Source organism: Lissotriton helveticus, chromosome 11 (assembly GCF_964261635.1).
Source record: "Lissotriton helveticus chromosome 11, aLisHel1.1, whole genome shotgun sequence".
Lineage (NCBI taxonomy): Eukaryota > Metazoa > Chordata > Amphibia > Caudata > Salamandridae > Lissotriton > Lissotriton helveticus.
This window is the reverse complement of record NC_136072.1, coordinates 813,227,248-813,250,593: the sequence shown is the minus strand read 5'-3', so window position 1 is coordinate 813,250,593 and position 23,346 is coordinate 813,227,248.

The window sequence follows — 23,346 nt, the reverse complement described above, 5'->3', positions numbered from 1 at the left end:
AATCAGTTCTTAAGGCTACTGTGACTATCACCTTATGATGCTGTAATACCGCTCCTGACATGGCTAAACAAATCCTTCTAAGAAATGCCCTCCCTGCATGCACTACCCTACCTGCAAAATTAGGATGACCCAAAAGCAGTTGCACTTGTTTCAATTCTAATTTAGGAGCCTCACTCGCCTCTGCTGGCAAAACCAAGATCTCCTGACCCATTTCAACTGGTAGTCTAGCTTCCATCATTTGGGTATCTGGTTCAGTTACCGGGACCAACCATATTCTCTGGTACTATGGGCACTCCAATTTCACTTGCAACATCCTGAAAAACATGGGGCAATCATGCACACTCATCTATTCTACTCCCCTCCTCACAAACAAAAAATCATCAAGATAATGGGATGTCAACTTGGAGGGCTGACCCACTACAAAAAAATCAGCACCCACTGCAAAAAAGTTTTACACTATTCAAACAGAGAACAAGAAATCACACAGCCCATAGGCAAAACCCGGTCCACATAGATTGCTCCCTCAAAGTGCATGCCCAATAGCTGAAAGTCAACAGGGCAAACAGCAAGATACAAAAAGCAGATTTCACATCACATTTTGCCAATTCCGCACCAAACCAACACCGCTGTACCAATCTACACTGAAGCGTATTGTACAGGCGCATCATCATCATCAGCAATATTTATTTATTTATTTATTTATTCAAAGTTTTATATAGCGCGAACAAGATCCTTACAGATATCAGAGCGCTTCACAGAGACAGGGGCAAGGGCAACAGGAATGAACAGGATAATGGGAGCAATATAGTAGTCACTAAACATAGAAGATAACAATAATGTACAGAAACATATCAAAACCTATCAAAATACAGTCAGGTAAACAAGTAATATAAATACAGCAAAGAGTAGCATATATTGATCGTTAGAAAGAGAGTAGCGTAGTAGTGACCCCCTAGGTAGGAGGATAGTGCCAAAGGGCAGGGTGATCAGTGATACAGCGCGAATCAGAGACTCAGTTCCAGTCTCTGTAAGGTTCAGGAGATCTTGGCCATCATTAACTGATGCACTTGTTGGCCATGATAAGTGGTGAATCACTGTATTCCTCAGGGACTTTCTTATGGACCAACCCCATGGAGGACACCATCAAATCAGGAAGGGGTGACTTAAAAATGCATCCTGCTATTCTTCCCTCTTGCACTTCTTTGCACAATTTTTTTCTGACCACATCATGAAGATCGCTTGCGATTTCAAATTGTCCCCCCACATTGTTTGCTCAGGCCTTGATAACCCAATCTGAACCCAAACTCAAACCCCCCTATCAACGTATTAGCTGTGAGGATATGACCCTAACCTCCAAACCATATGCATACTTAGGCATCCTTGTATACAGAATAGTTTTGTTGCATCCTGCCCCTAAAATACCTCTCCTGGTCACCTGGTGGGCATATTGTGTAAGCGGATGTCTCCCACCACAGTCTGAATATTCATGTCTATGCCTGCACAACTGACGGTGACAGGCTTCCCTGTAGAATCCCCGGCATGCTCTCCCTGCTAGGCTAGGCTGTCTCCTCCCCAAATAACCCACCTCATCCCAGATCAGGTACTTGAGAAAGGGCCAATAATTAAAGATAGACCACTAGCAGTCTGAGTAGCCGGAGCAATACGAGTTGGGAATAACCACTGTAACCACAGCTCAGAGTCCACCGTACCCAAATGTTTGTCGGGCTTAATGCTCACCCTGGCTCATAACTTTTCATCAGCATATCCCCAAAATCCTTTTGTGCTTTACGCACAATGTCCATGTGTTTAAACAAAGCCACTGCCCTCTCGGTGGGACATTTGCAGTAAACACTGGCAACAATTTTAAATGCCAATGTCCCTTTATCAATAGTATTGAACACCAATCCATACACCTAGCCAGTTACCACTCTCTTCTTTTGAACCCTCCTTTGCTTGAATTTCGCTGTGAAGCAATTTAAAGAATTCTGCAAACTCTCCTTTACAAATTCTCTTTTGTCTTTTCTGATAAATAGGCCCCCAAATGTAGAGATAAACCCATATAAGGTCCACCCACCAGCGTATCTTAAAAAGTTGAGAGCAGTTCGGTGTACAAATGTGTGCCATTTTTTTTTAACTACCCATTTCATAAATGTGACCCACTTTTATTTCGGTACCGTGTCTGTCTAATGCCCCAATCCGACCCGGAGCAAAACCAGGCACAAATGAGACTTGCGTCTCATACCTGGCAACTTTGCAAGCTACAAATGAGGGTGATATTTGATATAGTATTGCTGACACCATTGGCGGGACACAGAGATAGTTTGGTTCGCAAGATGGAAGTTTAGGTACCTTGGCCTTTTTATTTCTTGGGGAAATTGTTTTTATTATGTATTATTGCTGCAAACAAGTAGCACAAAGCATGGTTAACTGAATTCAATGTGTCTACCAATTGAAACAGCGGTTATGTACATAAATAAGACAGCACATGTTATCAACATTGAGCACGAATACATTTCAGCTCTCCTCATGCGTTCCATTGTGGATGCTAATTCATTCTTCAGTATTATTGCGTTGAATAGCCCAAGTGAGAGGCATTAAGACACAATGCGCTTAGATAGACAGAGTGCAATATTTTAGTTATTTATTTATTTATTTTGAAGGCTTGATAGAGCGCGAACAAGACCCGTGCGGGTATCAGAGCGCTTTACAGGGTAAATATAGGAAACAAACAGGTATACTAAATCTCAGGTTATATATTGAGCTGTTATGTTTGTTCTAGTTGATTCAATGCCCATTACATTCCCAATGTTAGACTAATGTTCTGACTTGTTACCTTTGCCTCAAATTGTAAAGCGCTCTGATATCCTTCAGGATCAAGTTTGCGCTACATAAAAGTTTATAAATAAAAAATACAAATAAACGTATTGTTCTGTACAATTAAGAATCGTATAAACACTTACACACATAGCTCAGGTGAATTTAGCCATGAGGAGAGATTTCTCTTCTTTTTTGAAAGATGGTGTAGAGGGATTCAGTCTAGTTTCTGGGGGCAGTGCATTCCAATAGACATAGAGTCCGTCGCATATGCATTGAGAAACGGTAACAGTGACATAAGTTATGAAAACATTACAAAGCGAATATGAAGAAAAGAAGAGACAAGCATGAAAAGAAGGAAAAAAAGGGGAAAAACAGGTGGATAGAGCACTCTCCAAAGTGTGTGATTAACATAACAGTAACGACACCTGTGGGTTACCTTAGTTTATAAAGCCTTCTTCCTCTCAACTAACGGCATCCGTGTGAGAGATCTGAAGAATAATAGTACATAAGAGTTCTTTAACCTCAGCCAATGCGGATACCAGGGGTGTTGTTATTCTGGTGTGGGTTCATTCTCCTGGACCAAGTCTTCCGAGGAGCTCAGGTCACAAAGAATCAAATCGTGAATAAGTCTCAGAAGGCGGCCAGGACCCAGACCAATTCTGACCTGGGTTTTCATGAATGAACAGAACAGTGCCCATGTTTTCCTAAACTTAGGGACCTGGGGCCAGATGTAGGTAGGCTTTTACCGGGTGGTAACGGCCGAATTCGGCCGTTACCACCCGGTAAAAGCAATTTGACATGTAGGTACCTGTAATTTACAGACTCGGTAAATTTACCGGTAGTTAAATTTACCGAGTATGTAAAATACCGAGTCGGTATCATTACTGATTCCGGACAATTGGTATGTAGGTGGGACTCTTCTGAGTCCCACAAGCAGTACCACATCGGTATTTTACCATCAAATACTACTTGATGGTAAAATACCGTTTCTGGTGTGCATGCACATGTGTGCATGCACACCTATGCCATATGACAGGCAGACCTGCCCTTAGGGCAGGTATGCCTGCCACATGGCACCCGAGCCTCTTTTGGGGGTGCCAGAGGGTGTCAAAGTGACACCCCCTGCACCCTTGTGACAGTCGGTATTTTCCGATGTGGTAAATACCGACCGGTATATGCCCAATCAATCCTATGGGCTTCAAAGCCCATAGGAATGCATGGGCATTAACTGGTCGGTATTTACCACATCGGAAATTACCGACTGTTTCCGATTCGGTAATTGCACATCTGCAATTACCTACATCTCGGAATTTTTATTTACCGACCTCTTAAATACCGAGTCGGTATGACTCGGTATTTAAGAGGTCGGTAAATAAAAATTACCTACATCTGGCCCTAAGTCTCTTATCAATGCTGTCCATTTCTTCATTGAGTATAGAGACCGCGCAACCACATTTCGATCATTGGGGTTACCTGAGCTCGTCAGTGGCAGGCGATTGTTATTGTTATTTGTACGGTAAGGAGGACCTGGGTAAGAAGTCTGCCTTCCAGGGTTGCCAGTGGTAGTCTGAGTGATTGCCCTTGTCACCTAATAGTAAAGTTGTAGGGTCCATGTGTAGAGTAATATATGCAATGGCCTTAATCTGCTCTAGTATCTCTTTCCAGAATGATCGAACCCGGGTGCAAAACCACCACATTGTGGGTCGATTGATCTTACAATGGCAGCATTCCGCGTTGGAGCCATAGATAGCCGCAAGTCGGACTGGTGTGAGATACCACTTCGAGAGAACTTTATAACTGTTTTCTTTATAGGTGGAACTAATGGAAGAGGTCGAGGCCCGCGCACATATATGTGACAATGAGGTGTCAGCTAGCGTGACTTCTCATTCCTCCAGCCATTAAAGGGCATACGAGGAATTAACATTTTGAGACAGGGACCTGAGGAGATGATATAAATTAGTAAGGCCTTTCCTAGACGAGTGAGCTCTAAGTATGCCTCAGTGGGTATAAGGGCCCATCGAGCCGGGAGCGGTTAGGGGGGAAAGAATGCCCTATGCAATAACTGTAGCATATATACCGCGCGGTCAGTATCACCTTGGTCTGTTTTAAGGAACAAGGCATCAATAACTGCTGTCAGAACTGGATATAGCTTAAAGACTCCTTGACAGGGTAGTTGTGAGTGGTCTTTCCTGGAATCATTTCTGTAAATATTGAAAACTCATTCAATATCGAGCATTGAATAAGTGTAATAGCGGTTCTAATGAAAACCCATAATTTGAAAGCACTGATTGAACACAATGTCCTTCTCTCATGTACAGCACGATGGTTTGTTCTCAAGCTTCACTTTCATGCTGTGTTAGCAAAGTGAATGCTTTTCCAAGGTGTCATCTATTAGGACCATGATGTGATTCTCATGAGAACCTAACTTTGATTGTGGCAGAATGTATACAAAATAAAGGTGTCACAGGGCCACCTGGGCTGTGAACTTCACAATATGAATCTGTGGGACAGTGCTGACAAATGTGATTGTAAAGTACTGTTCTTTATTTAACCTGATTGGTGAGATTTTTAGAACTTTGACCATTCACACCAAATGTATGAACCTTATTGTATTAAACCCTATCAAATGAGCCTTATCCAGTGAATGTTGCGTTTCTCTCCCCTGCTCTTTATAAGGTGAATATCTGATTTTTTATTTTTTTACTGGACTGCATTATACACTGCTCTGCTATTTCGTATACTGCATTTATTCTGAGCTCCATGCTTGTATATGACAAATGGCCAATTGACTGACTTATTTCCATTCATTTGCTTCCTGTAAGCCCTTAACTTCTAAATATACCTTCTTTGTTTTAATTATATTATTTGACAGCCTTTGTTGTGAGGCCTAATGTGGGTTACATTTAATTCTGAAATGTTATTTGATATTTAATTGACATGTTGATGTTCAGTTGTGGAGCAACAAAATTCTTGGTGGTTAACACCGCTACCGGTTTTTCAACAGCGCTTTAGAGTGAAGACGAGGAAAAAGTGCTATAAAATAGGTAATTCCATTAGTCAGAAATAGCATACCTTAAAGTGACTTTAGTATGGGCCTCAATAAGTAGTGGCCATATGCAAGAAAATGAGTCACTCTGAAGTTCATTGTGCGAGCGGCATTGATCTGAACAGTTATGAGCTAAATGCTGGGCTTGGGAGATTTGCCGTCAACATCATTTGTAAATGTAATTCAAAATGGTGCACTTTTTCCTTTTCCTGCCCCCGCCCATCCATCCATACATGAAAACATACCATTCAGGGTCTTAGGATTCGGGTTCTTAGTTCCCTACATAGGGATGTATTTATATTTTCTCTGTCATCTTTCATGTGACCACACCCTCTTCAGCAATTGTCGTCACTTTTGGTGTCCCATGTAAGCTATCTAACTGGTGTAGCACCAGTAAGGCATGGCTTTATACATGATGTCTCTTTCGAAAGCTAATCTAGCTGTTTGATGTGATCTAATGGAGATGTCCCAATTCTTTCTCTGCTTTTCCTTGTTCCTGTCCTTTCTACCATCTTCTCTGTCCTGACATGTTCTTAAATGTTCTAGGTGTCATCAGCATTTTCTTAATTCAGATATTAGTTTATTTTTCAGCATTAGTTTTTTTTCATTATCTTTTTTACCCACCTACTGTTTCTTATAAGGAGGTGACGTACCTTAGGGTGTGGAGTATGACTGAAGGTTGTATCACCTAGTGTCTTATTTGTGATATTTAAATATCAGTTTCCCATATAATGTATTTGAGTTTCATGTCTCCAAATGTGTTAACACCCGTTTCTGTGAAGACCTCTCATTCTTAGTCTTTGTCTTAGCTCCAGTCTCTAAATGAGAGATCCGATATCATCTGAGAGAAATCAGAGTAACCCACAACTGGTGTAAATAGGGATTGGAAGATAGTCGTTTTGCCTTAGCCACTTTGTCCCATTCTGATGGTGTTAGACAGGTATCCAAAGAGGAGTATAGACCCTAGCTACAGTATGTCTTTATAAGTAGCTAAAGGACTTTCCATACCTTTTTAAAACATTTGTATTTATAAAGTTTTGAAACAGAGAACAAAAACAAATGTCACAGTTCCCCCTACACATCATATCAATGGCAATATTATTGGTGCGCATAGCCCTCACATGAGCCATGTTAATCTCATCTCCACTGTAAGTGTCCCACTCATCATGAATTCCCAGATTCTTTCCGTAAACTGAGGGAATGCCACCCAAATCTTATTTCCCCCTTTTTTTTCTTTGGATAGGCATGCCTCTGTTTCAGGGGCATGCCTCTCGAAGTTGTGTTGGGGCGGACTTTGTTTCCTGGAGTGTTCTTTTCTACCAGAGCCCTAGGCAGCAGAAGGACCATCACTGTGGGCGGCGGAATATACAGCGGGACTGCGAGTCCCAGGATTACTAGCGGCGTGTCTTTGTGCCGCACCTGGAGACTCTTCCCCATCGACCCCGCCTACCTCCTGGGTGCTTAAAGCCACGACTCGCGGCTCCCGCTTCGCGGGTGCCGCTCAAAGTTGTGTTGGGGCGGACTTTGTTTCCTGGAGTGTTCTTTTCTACCAGAGCCCTAGGCAGCAGAAGGACCATCACTGTGGGCGGCGGAATATACAGCGGGACTGCGAGTCCCAGGATTACTAGCGGCGTGTCTTTGTGCCGCACCTTGAGACTCTTCCCCATCGACCCCGCCTCCCTCCTGGGCGCTTAAAGCCATGACTCGCGGCTCCCGCTTCGCGGGTGCCGCTCGAAGTTGTGTTGGGGCGGACTTTGTTTCCTGGAGTGTTCTTTTCTTCCAGAGCCCTAGGCAACAGAAGGCCCATCACTGTGGGCGGCGGAATATACAGCGGGACTGCGAGTCCCAGGATTACTAGCGGCGTGTCTTTGTGCCGCACCTGGAGACTCTTCCCCATCGACCCCGCCTCCCTCCTGGGCGCTTAAAGCCACGACTCGCGGCTCCTGCTTCGCGGGTGCCGCTCAAAGTTGTGTTGGGGCGGACTTTGTTTCCTGGAGTGTTCTTTTCTACCAGAGCCCTAGGCAGCAGAAGGACCATCACTGTGGGCGGCGGAATATACAGCGGGACTGCGAGTCCCAGGATTACTAGCGGCGTGTCTTTGTGCCGCACCTGGAGACTCTTCCCCATCGACCCCGCCTACCTCCTGGGCGCTTAAAGCCACGACTCGCGGCTCCCGCTTCGCGGGTGCCGCTCGAAGTTGTGTTGGGGCGGACTTTGTTTCCTGGAGTGTTCTTTTCTACCAGAGCCCTAGGCAGCAGAAGGACCATCACTGTGGGCGGCGGAATATGCAGCGGGACAGCGAGTCCCAGGATTACTAGCGGCGTGTCTTTGTGCCGCATCTGGAGACTCTTCCCCATCGACCCCGCCTCCCTCCTGGGCGCTTAAAGCCATGACTCGCGGCTCCCGCTTCTCGGGTGCCGCTCGAAGTTGTGTTGGGGCGGACTTTGTTTCCTGGAGTGTTCTTTTCTTCCAGAGCCCTAGGCAGCAGAAGGCCCATCACTGTGGGCGGCGGAATATACAGCGGGACTGCGAGTCCCAGGATTACTAGCGGCGTGTCTTTGTGCCGCACCTGGAGACTCTTCCCCATCGACCCCTCCTCCCTCCTGGGCGCTTAAAGCCACGACTCGCGGCTCCTGCTTCGCGGGTGCCGCTCGAAGTTGTGTTGGGGCGGACTTTGTTTCCTGGTGTGTTCTTTTCTACCAGAGCCCTAGGCAGCAGAAGGACCATCACTGTGGGCGGCGGAATATACAGCGGGACTGCGAGTCCCAGGATTACTAGCGGCGTGTCTTTGTGCCGCACCTGGAGACTCTTCCCCATCGACCCCGCCTCCCTCCTGGGCGCTTAAAGCCACGACTCGCGGGTGCCGCTCTAAGTTGTGTTGGGGCAGACTTTGTTTCCTGGAGTGTTCTTTTCTACCAGAGCCCTAGGCAGCAGAAGGACCATCACTGTGGGCGGCGGAATATACAGCGGGACTGCGAGTCCCAGGATTACTAGCGGCGTGTCTTTGTGCCGCACCTGGAGACTCTTCCCCATCGACCCCGCCTCCCTCCTGGGCGCTTAAAGCCACGACTCGCGGCTCCCGCTTCGCGGGTGCCGCTCGAAGATGTGTTGGGGCGGACTTTGTTTCCTGGAGTGTTCTTTTCTACCAGAGCCCTAGGCAGCAGAAGGACCATCACTGTGGGTAGCGGAATATACAGCGGGACTGCGAGTCCCAGGATTACTAGCGGCGTGTCTTTGTGCCACACCTGGAGACTCTTCCCCATCGACCCCGCCTCCCTCCTGGGCGCTTAAAGCCACGACTCGCGGCTCCTGCTTCGCCGGTGCCGCTCGACGTTGTGTTGGGGCGGACTTTGTTTCCTGGAGTGTTCTTTTCTACCAGAGCCCTAGGCAGCAGAAGGACCATCACTGTGGGCGGCGGAATATACAGCGGGACTGCGAGTCCCAGGATTACTAGCGGCGTGTCTTTGAGCCGCACCTGGAAACTCTTCCCCATCGACCCCGCCTCCCTCCTGGGCGCTTAAAGCCATGACTCGCGGCTCCCGCTACGCGGGTGCCGCTCGAAGTTGTGTTGGGGCAGACTTTGTTTCCTGGAGTGTTCTTTTCTACCAGAGCCCTAGGCAGCAGAAGGACCATCACTGTGGGCGGCGGAATATACAGCGGGACTGTGAGTCCCAGGATTACTAGCGGCGTGTCTTTGTGCCGCACCTGGAGACTCTTCCCCATCGACCCCGCCTCCCTCCTGGGCGCTTAAAGCCACGACTCGCGGCTCCCGCTTCGCGGGTGCCGCTCGAAGTTGTGTTGGGGCGGACTTTGTTTCCTGGAGTGTTCTTTTCTACCAGAGCCCTAGGCAGCAGAAGGACCATCACTGTGGGTGGCGGAATATACAGCGGGACTGCGAGTCCCAGGATTACTAGCGGCGTGTCTTTGTGCCACACCTGGAGACTCTTCCCTATCGACCCCCCCTCCCTCCTGGGCGCTTAAAGCCACGACTCGCGGCTCCTGCTTCGCGGGTGCCGCTCGACGTTGTGTTGGGGCGGACTTTGTTTCCTGGAGTGTTCTTTTCTACCAGAGCCCTAGGCAGCAGAAGGACCATCACTGTGGGCGGCGGAATATACAGCGGGACTGCGAGTCCCAGGATTACTAGCGGCGTGTCTTTGTGCCGCACCTGGAAACTCTTCCCCATTGACCCCGCCTCCCTCCTGGGCGCTTAAAGCCATGACTCGCGGCTCCCGCTACGCGGGTGCCGCTCGAAGTTGTGTTGGGGCGGACTTTGTTTCCTGGAGTGTTCTTTTCTACCAGAGCCCTAGGCAGCAGAAGGACCATCACTGTGGGCGGCGGAATATAAAGCGGGACTGCGAGTCCCAGGATTACTAGCGGCGTGTCTTTGTGCCGCACCTGGAGACTCTTCCCCATCGACCCCGCCTCCCTCCTGGGCGCTTAAAGCCACGACTCGCGGCTCCCGCTTCGCGGGTGCTGCTCGAAGTTGTGTTGGGGCAGACTTTGTTTCCTGGAGTGTTCTTTTCTACCAGAGCCCTAGGCAGCAGAAGGACCATCACTGTGGGCGGCGGAATATACAGCGGGACTGCGAGTCCCAGGATTACTAGCGGCGTGTCTTTGTGCCGCATCTGGAGACTCTTCCCCATCGACCCCGCCTCCCTCCTGGGCACTTAAAGCCACGACTCGCGGCTCCTGCTTCGCGGGTGTCGCTCGAAGTTGTGTTGGGGCGGACTTTGTTTCCTGGAGTGTTCTTTTCTACCAGAGCCCTAGGCAGCAGAAGGACCATCACTGTGGGCGGCGGAATATACAGCGGGACTGCGAGTCTCAGGATTACTAGCGGCGTGTCTTTGTGCCGCACCTGGAGACCCTTCCCCATCGACCCCACCTCCCTCCTGGGCGCTTAAAGCCATGACTCGCGGCTCCTGCTTCGCGGGTGCCGCTCGAAGTTGTGTTGGGGCGGACTTTGTTTCCTGGAGTGTTCTTTTCTACCAGAGCCCTAGGCAGCAGAAGGACCATCACTGTGGGCGGCGGAATATACAGCGGGCCTGCGAGTCCCAGGATTACTAGCGGCGTGTCTTTGTGCCGCACCTGGAGACTCTTCCCCATCGACCCCGCCTCCCTCCTGGGCGCTTAAAGCCACGACTCGCGGCTCCCGCTTCGCGGGTGCCGCTCGAAGTTGTGTTGGGGCGGACTTTGTTTCCTGGAGTGTTCTTTTCTACCAGAGCCCTAGGCAGCAGAAGGACCATCACTGTGGGCGGCGGAATATACAGCGGGACTGCGAGTCGCAGGATTACTAGCGGCGTGTCTTTGTGCCGCACCTGGAGACTGTTCCCCATCGACCCCGCCTCCCTCCTGGGCGCTTAAAGCCACGACTCGCGGCTCCCACTTCGCGAGTGCCGCTCGAAGTTGTGTTGGGGCGGACTTTGTTTCCTGGAGTGTTCTTTTCTACCAGAGCCCTAGGCAGCAGAAGGACCATCAATGTGGGCGGCGGAATATACAGCGGGACTGCGAGTCCCAGGATTACTAGCGGCGTGTCTTTGTGCCGCACCTGGAGACTCTTCCCCATCGACCCCGCCTCCCTCCTGGGCGCTGAAAGCCACGACTCGCGGCTCCCGGTTCGCGGGTGCCGCTTGAAGTTGTGTTGGGGCGGACTTTGTTTCCTGGAGTGTTCTTTTCTACCAGAGCCCTAGGCAGCAGAAGGACCATCACTGTGGGTGGCGGAATATACAGCGGGACTGCGAGTCCCAGGATTACTAGCGGCGTGTCTTTGTGCCGCACCTGGAGACTCTTCCCCATCGACCCCGCCTTCCTCCTGGGCGCTTAAAGCCATGACTCGCGGCTCCTGCTTCGCGGGTGCCGCTCGACGTTGTGTTGGGGCGGACTTTGTTTCCTGGAGTGTTCTTTTCTACCAGAGCCCTAGGCAGCAGAAGGACCATCACTGTGGGCGGCGGAATATACAGCGGGACTGCGAGTCCCAGGATTACTAGCGGCGTGTCTTTGTGCCGCATCTGGAGACTCTTCCCCATCGACCCCGCCTCCCTCCTGGGCACTTAAAGCCACGACTCGCGGCTCCTGCTTCGCGGGTGTCGCTCGAAGTTGTGTTGGGGCGTACTTTATTTCCTGGAGTGTTCTTTTCTACCAGAGCCCTAGGCAGCAGAAGGACCATCACTGTGGGCGGCGGAATATACAGCGGGACTGCGAGTCCCAGGATTACTAGCGGCGTGTCTTTGTGCCGCACCTGGAGACTCTTCCCCATCGACCCCACCTCCCTCCTGGGCGCTTAAAGCCATGACTCGCGGCTCCTGCTTCGCGGGTGCCGCTCGAAGTTGTGTTGGGGCGGACTTTGTTTCCTGGAGTGTTCTTTTCTACCAGAGCCCTAGGCAGCAGAAGGACCATCACTGTGGGCGGCGGAATATACAGCGGGCCTGCGAGTCCCAGGATTACTAGCGGCGTGTCTTTGTGCCGCACCTGGAGACTCTTCCCCATCGACCCCGCCTCCCTCCTGGGCGCTTAAAGCCACGACTTGCGGCTCCCGCTTCGCGGGTGCCGCTCGAAGTTGTGTTGGGGCGGACTTTGTTTCCTGGAGTGTTCTTTTCTACCAGAGCCCTAGGCAGCAGAAGGACCATCACTGTGGGCGGCGGAATATACAGCGGGACTGCGAGTCGCAGGATTACTAGCGGTGTGTCTTTGTGCCGCACCTGGAGACTGTTCCCCATCGACCCCGCCTCCCTCCTGGGCGCTTAAAGCCACGACTCGCGGCTCCCACTTCGCGAGTGCCGCTCGAAGTTGTGTTGGGGCGGACTTTGTTTCCTGGAGTGTTCTTTTCTACCAGAGCCCTAGGCAGCAGAAGGACCATCACTGTGGGCGGCGGAATATACAGCGAGACTGCGAGTCCCAGGATTACTAGCGGCGTGTCTTTGTGCCGCACCTGGAGACTCTTCCCCATCGACCCCGCCTCCCTCCTGGGCGCTGAAAGCCACGACTCGCGGCTCCCGCTTCGCGGGTGCCGCTCGAAGTTGTGTTGGGGCGGACTTTGTTTCCTGGAGTGTTCTTTTCTACCAGAGCCCTAGGCAGCAGAAGGACCATCACTGTGGGTGGCGGAATATACAGCGGGACTGCGAGTCCCAGGATTACTAGCGGCGTGTCTTTGTGACGCACCTGGAGACTCTTCCCCATCGACCCCGCCTCCCTCCTGGACGCTTAAAGCCATGACTAGCGGCTCCTGCTTCGCGGGTGCCGCTCGACGTTGTGTTGGGGCGGACTTTGTTTCCTGGAGTGTTCTTTTCTACCAGAGCCCTAGGCAGCAGAAGGACCATCACTGTGGGCGGCGGAATATACAGCGGGACTGCGAGTCCCAGGATTACTAGCGGCATGTCTTTGTGCCGCACCTGGAGACTCTTCCCCATCGACCCCGCCTCCCTCCTGGGCGCTTAAAGCCACGACTCGCGGCTCCCGCTTCGCGGGTGCTGCTCGAAGTTGTGTTGGGGCAGACTTTGTTTCCTGGAGTGTTCTTTTCTACCAGAGCCCTAGGCAGCAGAAGGACCATCACTGTGGGCGGCGGAATATACAGCGGGACTGCGAGTCCCAGGATTACTAGCGGCGTGTCTTTGTGCCGCACCTGGAGACTCTTCCCCATCAACCCCGCCTCCCTCCTGGGCACTTAAAGCCACGACTCGCGGCTCCTGCTTCGCGGGTGTCGCTCGAAGTTGTGTTGGGGCGGACTTTGTTTCCTGGAGTGTTCTTTTCTACCAGAGCCCTAGGCAGCAGAAGGACCATCACTGTGGGCGGCGGAATATACAGCGGGACTGCGAGTCCCAGGATTACTAGCGGCGTGTCTTTGTGCCGCACCTGGAGACTCTTCCCCATCGACCCCACCTCCCTCCTGGGCGCTTAAAGCCATGACTCGCGGCTCCTGCTTCGCGGGTGCCGCTCGAAGTTGTGTTGGGGCGGACTTTGTTTCCTGGAGTGTTCTTTTCTACCAGAGCCCTAGGCAGCAGAAGTACCATCACTGTGGGCGGCGGAATATACAGCGGGCCTGCGAGTCCCAGGATTACTAGCGGCGTGTCTTTGTGCCGCACCTGGAGACTCTTCCCCATCGACCCCGCCTCCCTCCTGGGCGCTTAAAGCCCCGACTCGCGGCTCCCGCTTCGCGTGTGCCGCTCGAAGTTGTGTTGGGGCGGACTTTGTTTCTTGGAGTGTTCTTTTCTACCAGAGCCCTAGGCAGCAGAAGGACCATCACTGTGGGCGGCGGAATATACAGCGGGACTGCGAGTCGCAGGATTACTAGCGGCGTGTCTTTGTGCCGCACCTGGAGACTCTTCCCCATCGACCCCGCCTCCCTCCTGGGCGCTTAAAGCCACGACTCGCGGCTCCCACTTCGCGGGTGCCGCTCGAAGTTGTGTTGGGGCGGACTTTGTTTCCTGGTGTGTTCTTTTCTACCAGAGCCCTAGGCAGCAGAAGGACCATCACTGTGGGCGGCGGAATATACAGCGGGACTGCGAGTCCCAGGATTACTAGCGGCGTGTCTTTGTGCCGCACCTGGAGACTCTTCCCCATCGACCCCGCCTCCCTCCTGGGCGCTTAAAGCCACGACTCGCGGGTGCCGCTCTAAGTTGTGTTGGGGCAGACTTTGTTTCCTGGAGTGTTCTTTTCTACCAGAGCCCTAGGCAGCAGAAGGACCATCACTGTGGGCGGCGGAATATACAGCGGGACTGCGAGTCCCAGGATTACTAGCGGCGTGTCTTTGTGCCGCACCTGGAGACTCTTCCCCATCGACCCCGCCTCCCTCCTGGGCGCTTAAAGCAACGACTCGCGGCTCCCGCTTCGCGGGTGCCGCTCGAAGTTGTGTTGGGGCGGACTTTGTTTCCTGGAGTGTTCTTTTCTACCAGAGCCCTAGGCAGCAGAAGGACCATCACTGTGGGTGGCGGAATATACAGCGGGACTGCGAGTCCCAGGATTACTAGCGGCGTGTCTTTGTGCCACACCTAGAGACTCTTCCCCATCGACCCCGCCTCCCTCCTGGGCGCTTAAAGCCACGACTCGCGGCTCCTGCTTCGCCGGTGCCGCTCGACGTTGTGTTGGGGCGGACTTTGTTTCCTGGAGTGTTCTTTTCTACCAGAGCCCTAGGCAGCAGAAGGACCATCACTGTGGCCGGCGGAATATACAGCGGGACTGCGAGTCCCAGGATTACTAGCGGCGTGTCTTTGTGCCGCACCTGGAAACTCTTCCCCATCGACCCCGCCTCCCTCCTGGGCGCTTAAAGCCATGACTCGCGGCTCCCGCTACGCGGGTGCAGCTCGAAGTTGTGTTGGGGCAGACTTTGTTTCCTGGAGTGTTCTTTTCTACCAGAGCCCTAGGCAGCAGAAGGACCATCACTGTGGGCGGCGGAATATACAGCGGGACTGCGAGTCCCAGGATTACTAGCGGCGTGTCTTTGTGCCGCACCTGGAGACTCTTCCCCATCGACCCCGCCTCCCTCCTGGGCGCTTAAAGCCACGACTCGCGGCTCCCGCTTCGCGGGTGCCGCTCGAAGTTGTGTTGGGGCGGACTTTGTTTCCTGGAGTGTTCTTTTCTACCAGAGCCCTAGGCAGCAGAAGGACCATCACTGTGGGTGGCGGAATATACAGCGGGACTGCGAGTCCCAGGATTACTAGCGGCGGGTCTTTGTGCCACACCTGGAGACTCTTCCCCATCGACCCCCCCTCCCTCCTGGGCGCTTAAAGCCACGACTCGCGGCTCCTGCTTCGCGGGTGCCGCTCGACGTTGTGTTGGGGCGGACTTTGTTTCCTGGAGTGTTCTTTTCTACCAGAGCCCTAGGCAGCAGAAGGACCATCACTGTGGGCGGCGGAATATACAGCGGGAGTGCGAGTCCCAGGATTACTAGCGGCGTGTCTTTGTGCCGCATCTGGAGACTCTTCCCCATCGACCCCGCCTCCCTCCTGGGCACTTAAAGCCACGACTCGCGGCTCCTGCTTCGCGGGTGTCGCTCGAAGTTGTGTTGGGGCGGACTTTGTTTCCTGGAGTGTTCTTTTCTACCAGAGCCCTAGGCAGCAGAAGGACCATCACTGTGGGCGGCGGAATATACAGCGGGACTGCGAGTCCCAGGATTACTAGCGGCGTGTCTTTGTGCCGCACCTGGAGAGTCTTCCCCATCGACCCCACCTCCCTCCTGGGCGCTTAAAGCCATGACTCGCGGCTCCTGCTTCGCGGGTGCCGCTCGAAGTTGTGTTGGGGCGGACTTTGTTTCCTGGAGTGTTCTTTTCTACCAGAGCCCTAGGCAGCAGAAGGACCATCACTGTGGGCGGCGGAATATACAGCGGGACTGCGAGTCCCAGGATTACTAGCGGCGTGTCTTTGTGCCGCACCTGGAGACTCTTCCCCATCGACCCCGCCTCCCTCCTGGGCGCTGAAAGCCACGACTCGCGGCTCCCGCTTCGCGGGTGCCGCTCGAAGTTGTGTTGGGGCGGACTTTGTTTCCTGGAGTGTTCTTTTCTACCAGAGCCCTAGGCAGCAGAAGGACCATCACTGTGGGTGGCGGAATATACAGCGGGACTGCGAGTCCCAGGATTACTAGCGGCGTGTCTTTGTGCCGCACCTGGAGACTCTTCCCCATCGACCCCGCCTCCCTCCTGGGCGCTTAAAGCCATGACTCGCGGCTCCTGCTTCGCGGGTGCCGCTCGACGTTGTGTTGGGGCGGACTTTGTTTCCTGGAGTGTTCTTTTCTACCAGAGCCCTAGGCAGCAGAAGGACCATCACTGTGGGCGGCGGAATATACAGCGGGACTGCGAGTCCCAGGATTACTAGCGGCGTGTCTTTGTGCCGCATCTGGAGACTCTTCCCCATCGACCCCGCCTCCCTCCTGGGCACTTAAAGCCACGACTCGCGGCTCCTGCTTCGCGGGTGTCGCTCGAAGTTGTGTTGGGGCGTACTTTGTTTCCTGGAGTGTTCTTTTCTACCAGAGCCCTAGGCAGCAGAAGGACCATCACTGTGGGCGGCGGAATATACAGCGGGACTGCGAGTCCCAGGATTACTAGCGGCGTGTCTTTGTGCCGCACCTGGAGACTCTTCCCCATCGAGCCCACCTCCCTCCTGGGCGCTTAAAGCCATGACTCGCGGCTCCTGCTTCGCGGGTGCCGCTCGAAGTTGTGTTGGGGCGGACTTTGTTTCCTGGAGTGTTCTTTTCTACCAGAGCCCTAGGCAGCAGAAGGACCATCACTGTGGGCGGCGGAATATACAGCGGGCCTGCGAGTCCCAGGATTACTAGCGGCGTGTCTTTGTGCCGCACCTGGAGACTCTTCCCCATCGACCCCGCCTCCCTCCTGGGCGCTTAAAGCCACGACTCGCGGCTCCCGCTTCGCGGGTGCCGCTCGAAGTTGTGTTGGGGCGGACTTTGTTTCCTGGAGTGTTCTTTTCTACCAGAGCCCTAGGCAGCAGAAGGACCATCACTGTGGGCGGCGGAATATACAGCGGGACTGCGAGTCGTAGGATTACTAGCGGTGTGTCTTTGTGCCGCACCTGGAGACTGTTCCCCATCGACCCCGCCTCCCTCCTGGGCGCTTAAAGCCACGACTCGCGGCTCCCACTTCGCGAGTGCCGCTCGAAGTTGTGTTGGGGCGGACTTTGTTTCCTGGAGTGTTCTTTTCTACCAGAGCCCTAGGCAGCAGAAGGACCATCACTGTGGGCGGCGGAATATACAGCGGGACTGCGAGTCCCAGGATTACTAGCGGCGTGTCTTTGTGCCGCACCTGGAGACTCTTCCCCATCGACCCCGCCTCCCTCCTGGGCGCTGAAAGCCACGACTCGCGGCTCCCGCTTCGCGGGTGCCGCTCGAAGTTGTGTTGGGGCGGACTTTGTTTCCTGGAGTGTTCTTTTCTACCAGAGCCCTAGGCAGCAGAAGGGCCATCACTGTGGGTGGCGGAATATACAGCGGGACTGCGAGTCCCAGGATTACTAGCGGCGTGTCTTTGTGCCGCACCTGGAGACTCTTCCCCATCGACCCCGCCTCCCTCCTGGGCGCTTAAAGCCATGACTCGCGGCTCCTGCTTCGCGGGTGCCGCTCGACGTTGTGTTGGGGCGGACTTTGTTTCCTGGAGTGTTCTTTTCTACCAGAGCCCTAGGCAGCAGAAGGACCATCACTGTGGGCGGCGGAATATACAGCGGGACTGCGAGTCCCAGGATTACTAGCGGCATGTCTTTGTGCCGCACCTGGAGACTCTTCCCCATCGACCCCGCCTCCCTCCTGGGCGCTTAAAGCCACGACTCGCGGCTCCCGCTTCGCGGGTGCTGCTCGAAGTTGTGTTGGGGCAGACTTTGTTTCCTGGAGTGTTCTTTTCTACCAGAGCCCTAGGCAGCAGAAGGACCATCACTGTGGGCGGCGGAATATACAGCGGGACTGCGAGTCCCAGGATTACTAGCGGCGTGTCTTTGTGCCGCACCTGGAGACTCTTCCCCATCAACCCCGCCTCCCTCCTGGGCACTTAAAGCCACGACTCGCGGCTCCTGCTTCGCGGGTGTCGCTCGAAGTTGTGTTGGGGCGGACTTTGTTTCCTGGAGTGTTCTTTTCTACCAGAGCCCTAGGCAGCAGAAGGACCATCACTGTGGGCGGCGGAATATACAGCGGGACTGCGAGTCCCAGGATTACTAGCGGCGTGTCTTTGTGCCGCACCTGGAGACTCTTCCCCATCGACCCCACCTCCCTCCTGGGCGCTTAAAGCCATGACTCGCGGCTCCTGCTTCGCGGGTGCCGCTCGAAGTTGTGTTGGGGCGGACTTTGTTTCCTGGAGTGTTCTTTTCTACCAGAGCCCTAGGCAGCAGAAGTACCATCACTGTGGGCGGCGGAATATACAGCGGGCCTGCGAGTCCCAGGATTACTAGCGGCGTGTCTTTGTGCCGCACCTGGAGACTCTTCCCCATCGACCCCGCCTCCCTCCTGGGCGCTTAAAGCCCCGACTCGCGGCTCCCGCTTCGCGGGTGCCGCTCGAAGTTGTGTTGGGGCGGACTTTGTTTCTTGGAGTGTTCTTTTCTACCAGAGCCCTAGGCAGCAGAAGGACCATCACTGTGGGCGGCGGAATATACAGCGGGACTGCGAGTCGCAGGATTACTAGCGGCGTGTCTTTGTGCCGCACCTGGAGACTCTTCCCCATCGACCCCGCCTCCCTCCTGGGCGCTTAAAGCCACGACTCGCGGCTCCCACTTCGCGGGTGCCGCTCGAAGTTGTGTTGGGGCGGACTTTGTTTCCTGGTGTGTTCTTTTCTACCAGAGCCCTAGGCAGCAGAAGGACCATCACTGTGGGCGGCGGAATATACAGCGGGACTGCGAGTCCCAGGATTACTAGCGGCGTGTCTTTGTGCCGCACCTGGAGACTCTTCCCCATCGACCCCGCCTCCCTCCTGGGCGCTTAAAGCCACGACTCGCGGCTCCTGCTTCGCCGGTGCCGCTCGACGTTGTGTTGGGGCGGACTTTGTTTCCTGGAGTGTTCTTTTCTACCAGAGCCCTAGGCAGCAGAAGGACCATCACTGTGGGCGGCGGAATATACAGCGGGACTGCGAGTCCCAGGATTACTAGCGGCGTGTCTTTGTGCCGCACCTGGAGACTCTTCCCCATCGACCCCGCCTCCCTCCTGGGCGCTTAAAGCCACGACTCGCGGCTCCCACTTCGCGGGTGCCGCTCGAAGTTGTGTTGGGGCGGACTTTGTTTCCTGGTGTGTTCTTTTCTACCAGAGCCCTAGGCAGCAGAAGGACCATCACTGTGGGCGGCGGAATATACAGCGGGACTGCGAGTCCCAGGATTACTAGCGGCGTGTCTTTGTGCCGCACCTGGAGACTCTTCCCCATCGACCCCGCCTCCCTCCTGGGCGCTTAAAGCCACGACTCGCGGGTGCCGCTCTAAGTTGTGTTGGGGCAGACTTTGTTTCCTGGAGTGTTCTTTTCTACCAGAGCCCTAGGCAGCAGAAGGACCATCACTGTGGGCGGCGGAATATACAGCGGGACTGCGAGTCCCAGGATTACTAGCGGCGTGTCTTTGTGCCGCACCTGGAGACTCTTCCCCATCGACCCCGCCTCCCTCCTGGGCGCTTAAAGCCACGACTCGCGGCTCCCGCTTCGCGGGTGCCGCTCGAAGTTGTGTTGGGGCGGACTTTGTTTCCTGGAGTGTTCTTTTCTACCAGAGCCCTAGGCAGCAGAAGGACCATCACTGTGGGTGGCGGAATATACAGCGGGACTGCGAGTCCCAGGATTACTAGCGGCGTGTCTTTGTGCCACACCTAGAGACTCTTCCCCATCGACCCCGCCTCCCTCCTGGGCGCTTAAAGCCACGACTCGCGGCTCCTGCTTCGCCGGTGCCGCTCGACGTTGTGTTGGGGCGGACTTTGTTTCCTGGAGTGTTCTTTTCTACCAGAGCCCTAGGCAGCAGAAGGACCATCACTGTGGGCGGCGGAATATACAGCGGGACTGCGAGTCCCAGGATTACTAGCGGCGTGTCTTTGTGCCGCACCTGGAGACTCTTCCCCATCGACCCCGCCTCCCTCCTGGGCGCTTAAAGCCACGACTCGCGGGTGCCGCTCTAAGTTGTGTTGGGGCAGACTTTGTTTCCTGGAGTGTTCTTTTCTACCAGAGCCCTAGGCAGCAGAAGGACCATCACTGTGGGCGGCGGAATATACAGCGGGACTGCGAGTCCCAGGATTACTAGCGGCGTGTCTTTGTGCCGCACCTGGAGACTCTTCCCCATCGACCCCGCCTCCCTCCTGGGCGCTTAAAGCCACGACTCGCGGCTCCCGCTTCGCGGGTGCCGCTCGAAGTTGTGTTGGGGCGGACTTTGTTTCCTGGAGTGTTCTTTTCTACCAGAGCCCTAGGCAGCAGAAGGACCATCACTGTGGGTGGCGGAATATACAGCGGGACTGCGAGTCCCAGGATTACTAGCGGCGTGTCTTTGTGCCACACCTAGAGACTCTTCCCCATCGACCCCGCCTCCCTCCTGGGCGCTTAAAGCCACGACTCGCGGCTCCTGCTTCGCCGGTGCCGCTCGACGTTGTGTTGGGGCGGACTTTGTTTCCTGGAGTGTTCTTTTCGACCAGAGCCCTAGGCAGCAGAAGGACCATCACTGTGGGCGGCGGAATATACAGCGGGACTGCGAGTCCCAGGATTACTAGCGGCGTGTCTTTGTGCCGCACCTGGAGACTCTTCCCCATCGACCCCGCCTCCCTCCTGGGCGCTTAAAGCCACGACTCGCGGGTGCCGCTCTAAGTTGTGTTGGGGCAGACTTTGTTTCCTGGAGTGTTCTTTTCTACCAGAGCCCTAGGCAGCAGAAGGACCATCACTGTGGGCGGCGGAATATACAGCGGGACTGCGAGTCCCAGGATTACTAGCGGCGTGTCTTTGTGCCGCACCTGGAGACTCTTCCCCATCGACCCCGCCTCCCTCCTGGGCGCTTAAAGCCACGACTCGCGGCTCCCGCTTCGCGGGTGCCGCTCGAAGTTGTGTTGGGGCGGACTTTGTTTCCTGGAGTGTTCTTTTCTACCAGAGCCCTAGGCAGCAGAAGGACCATCACTGTGGGTGGCGGAATATACAGCGGGACTGCGAGTCCCAGGATTACTAGCGGCGTGTCTTTGTGCCACACCTAGAGACTCTTCCCCATCGACCCCGCCTCCCTCCTGGGCGCTTAAAGCCACGACTCGCGGCTCCTGCTTCGCCGGTGCCGCTCGACGTTGTGTTGGGGCGGACTTTGTTTCCTGGAGTGTTCTTTTCTACCAGAGCCCTAGGCAGCAGAAGGACCATCACTGTGGGCGGCGGAATATACAGCGGGACTGCGAGTCCCAGGATTACTAGCGGCGTGTCTTTGTGCCGCACCTGGAAACTCTTCCCCATCGACCCCGCCTCCCTCCTGGGCGCTTAAAGCCATGACTCGCGGCTCCCGCTACGCGGGTGCCGCTCGAAGTTGTGTTGGGGCAGACTTTGTTTCCTGGAGTGTTCTTTTCTACAAGAGCCCTAGGCAGCAGAAGGACCATCACTGTGGGCGGCGGAATATACAGCGGGACTGCGAGTCCCAGGATTACTAGCGGCGTGTCTTTGTGCCGCACCTGGAGACTCTTCCCCATCGACCCCGCCTCCCTCCTGGGCGCTTAAAGCCACGACTCGCGGCTCCCGCTTCGCGGGTGCCGCTCGAAGTTGTGTTGGGGCGGACTTTGTTTCCTGGAGTGTTCTTTTCTACCAGAGCCCTAGGCAGCAGAAGGACCATCACTGTGGGTGGCGGAATATACAGCGGGACTGCGAGTCCCAGGATTACTAGCGGCGTGTCTTTGTGCCACACCTGGAGACTCTTCCCCATCGACCCCCCCTCCCTCCTGGGCGCTTAAAGCCACGACTCGCGGCTCCTGCTTCGCGGGTGCCGCTCGACGTTGTGTTGGGGCGGACTTTGTTTCCTGGAGTGTTCTTTTCTACCAGAGCCCTAGGCAGCAGAAGGACCATCACTGTGGGCGGCGGAATATACAGCGGGACTGCGAGTCCCAGGATTACTAGCGGCGTGTCTTTGTGCCGCACCTGGAGACTCTTCCCCATCGACCCCGCCTCCCTCCTGGGCGCTGAAAGCCACGACTCGCGGCTCCCGCTTCGCGGGTGCCGCTCGAAGTTGTGTTGGGGCGGACTTTGTTTCCTGGAGTGTTCTTTTCTACCAGAGCCCTAGGCAGCATAAGGACCATCACTGTGGGTGGCGGAATATACAGCGGGACTGCGAGTCCCAGGATTACTAGCGGCGTGTCTTTGTGCCGCACCTGGAGACTCTTCCCCATCGACCCCGCCTCCCTCCTGGGCGCTTAAAGCCATGACTCGCGGCTCCTGCTTCGCGGGTGCCGCTCGAAGTTGTGTTGGGGCGGACTTTGTTTCCTGGAGTGTTCTTTTCTACCAGAGCCCTAGGCAGCAGAAGGACCATCACTGTGGGCGGCGGAATATACAGCGGGCCTGCGAGTCCCAGGATTACTAGCGGCGTGTCTTTGTGCCGCACCTGGAGACTCTTCCCCATCGACCCCGCCTCCCTCCTGGGCGCTTAAAGCCACGACTCGCGGCTCCCGCTTCGCGGGTGCCGCTCGAAGTTGTGTTGGGGCGGACTTTGTTTCCTGGAGTGTTCTTTTCTACCAGAGCCCTAGGCAGCAGAAGGACCATCACTGTGGGCGGCGGAATATACAGCGGGACTGCGAGTCGTAGGATTGCTAGCGGTGTGTCTTTGTGCCGCACCTGGAGACTGTTCCCCATCGACCCCGCCTCCCTCCTGGGCGCTTAAAGCCACGACTCGCGGCTCCCACTTCGCGAGTGCCGCTCGAAGTTGTGTTGGGGCGGACTTTGTTTCCTGGAGTGTTCTTTTCTACCAGAGCCCTAGGCAGCAGAAGGACCATCACTGTGGGCGGCGGAATATACAGCGGGACTGCGAGTCCCAGGATTACTAGCGGCGTGTCTTTGTGCCGCACCTGGAGACTCTTCCCCATCGACCCCGCCTCCCTC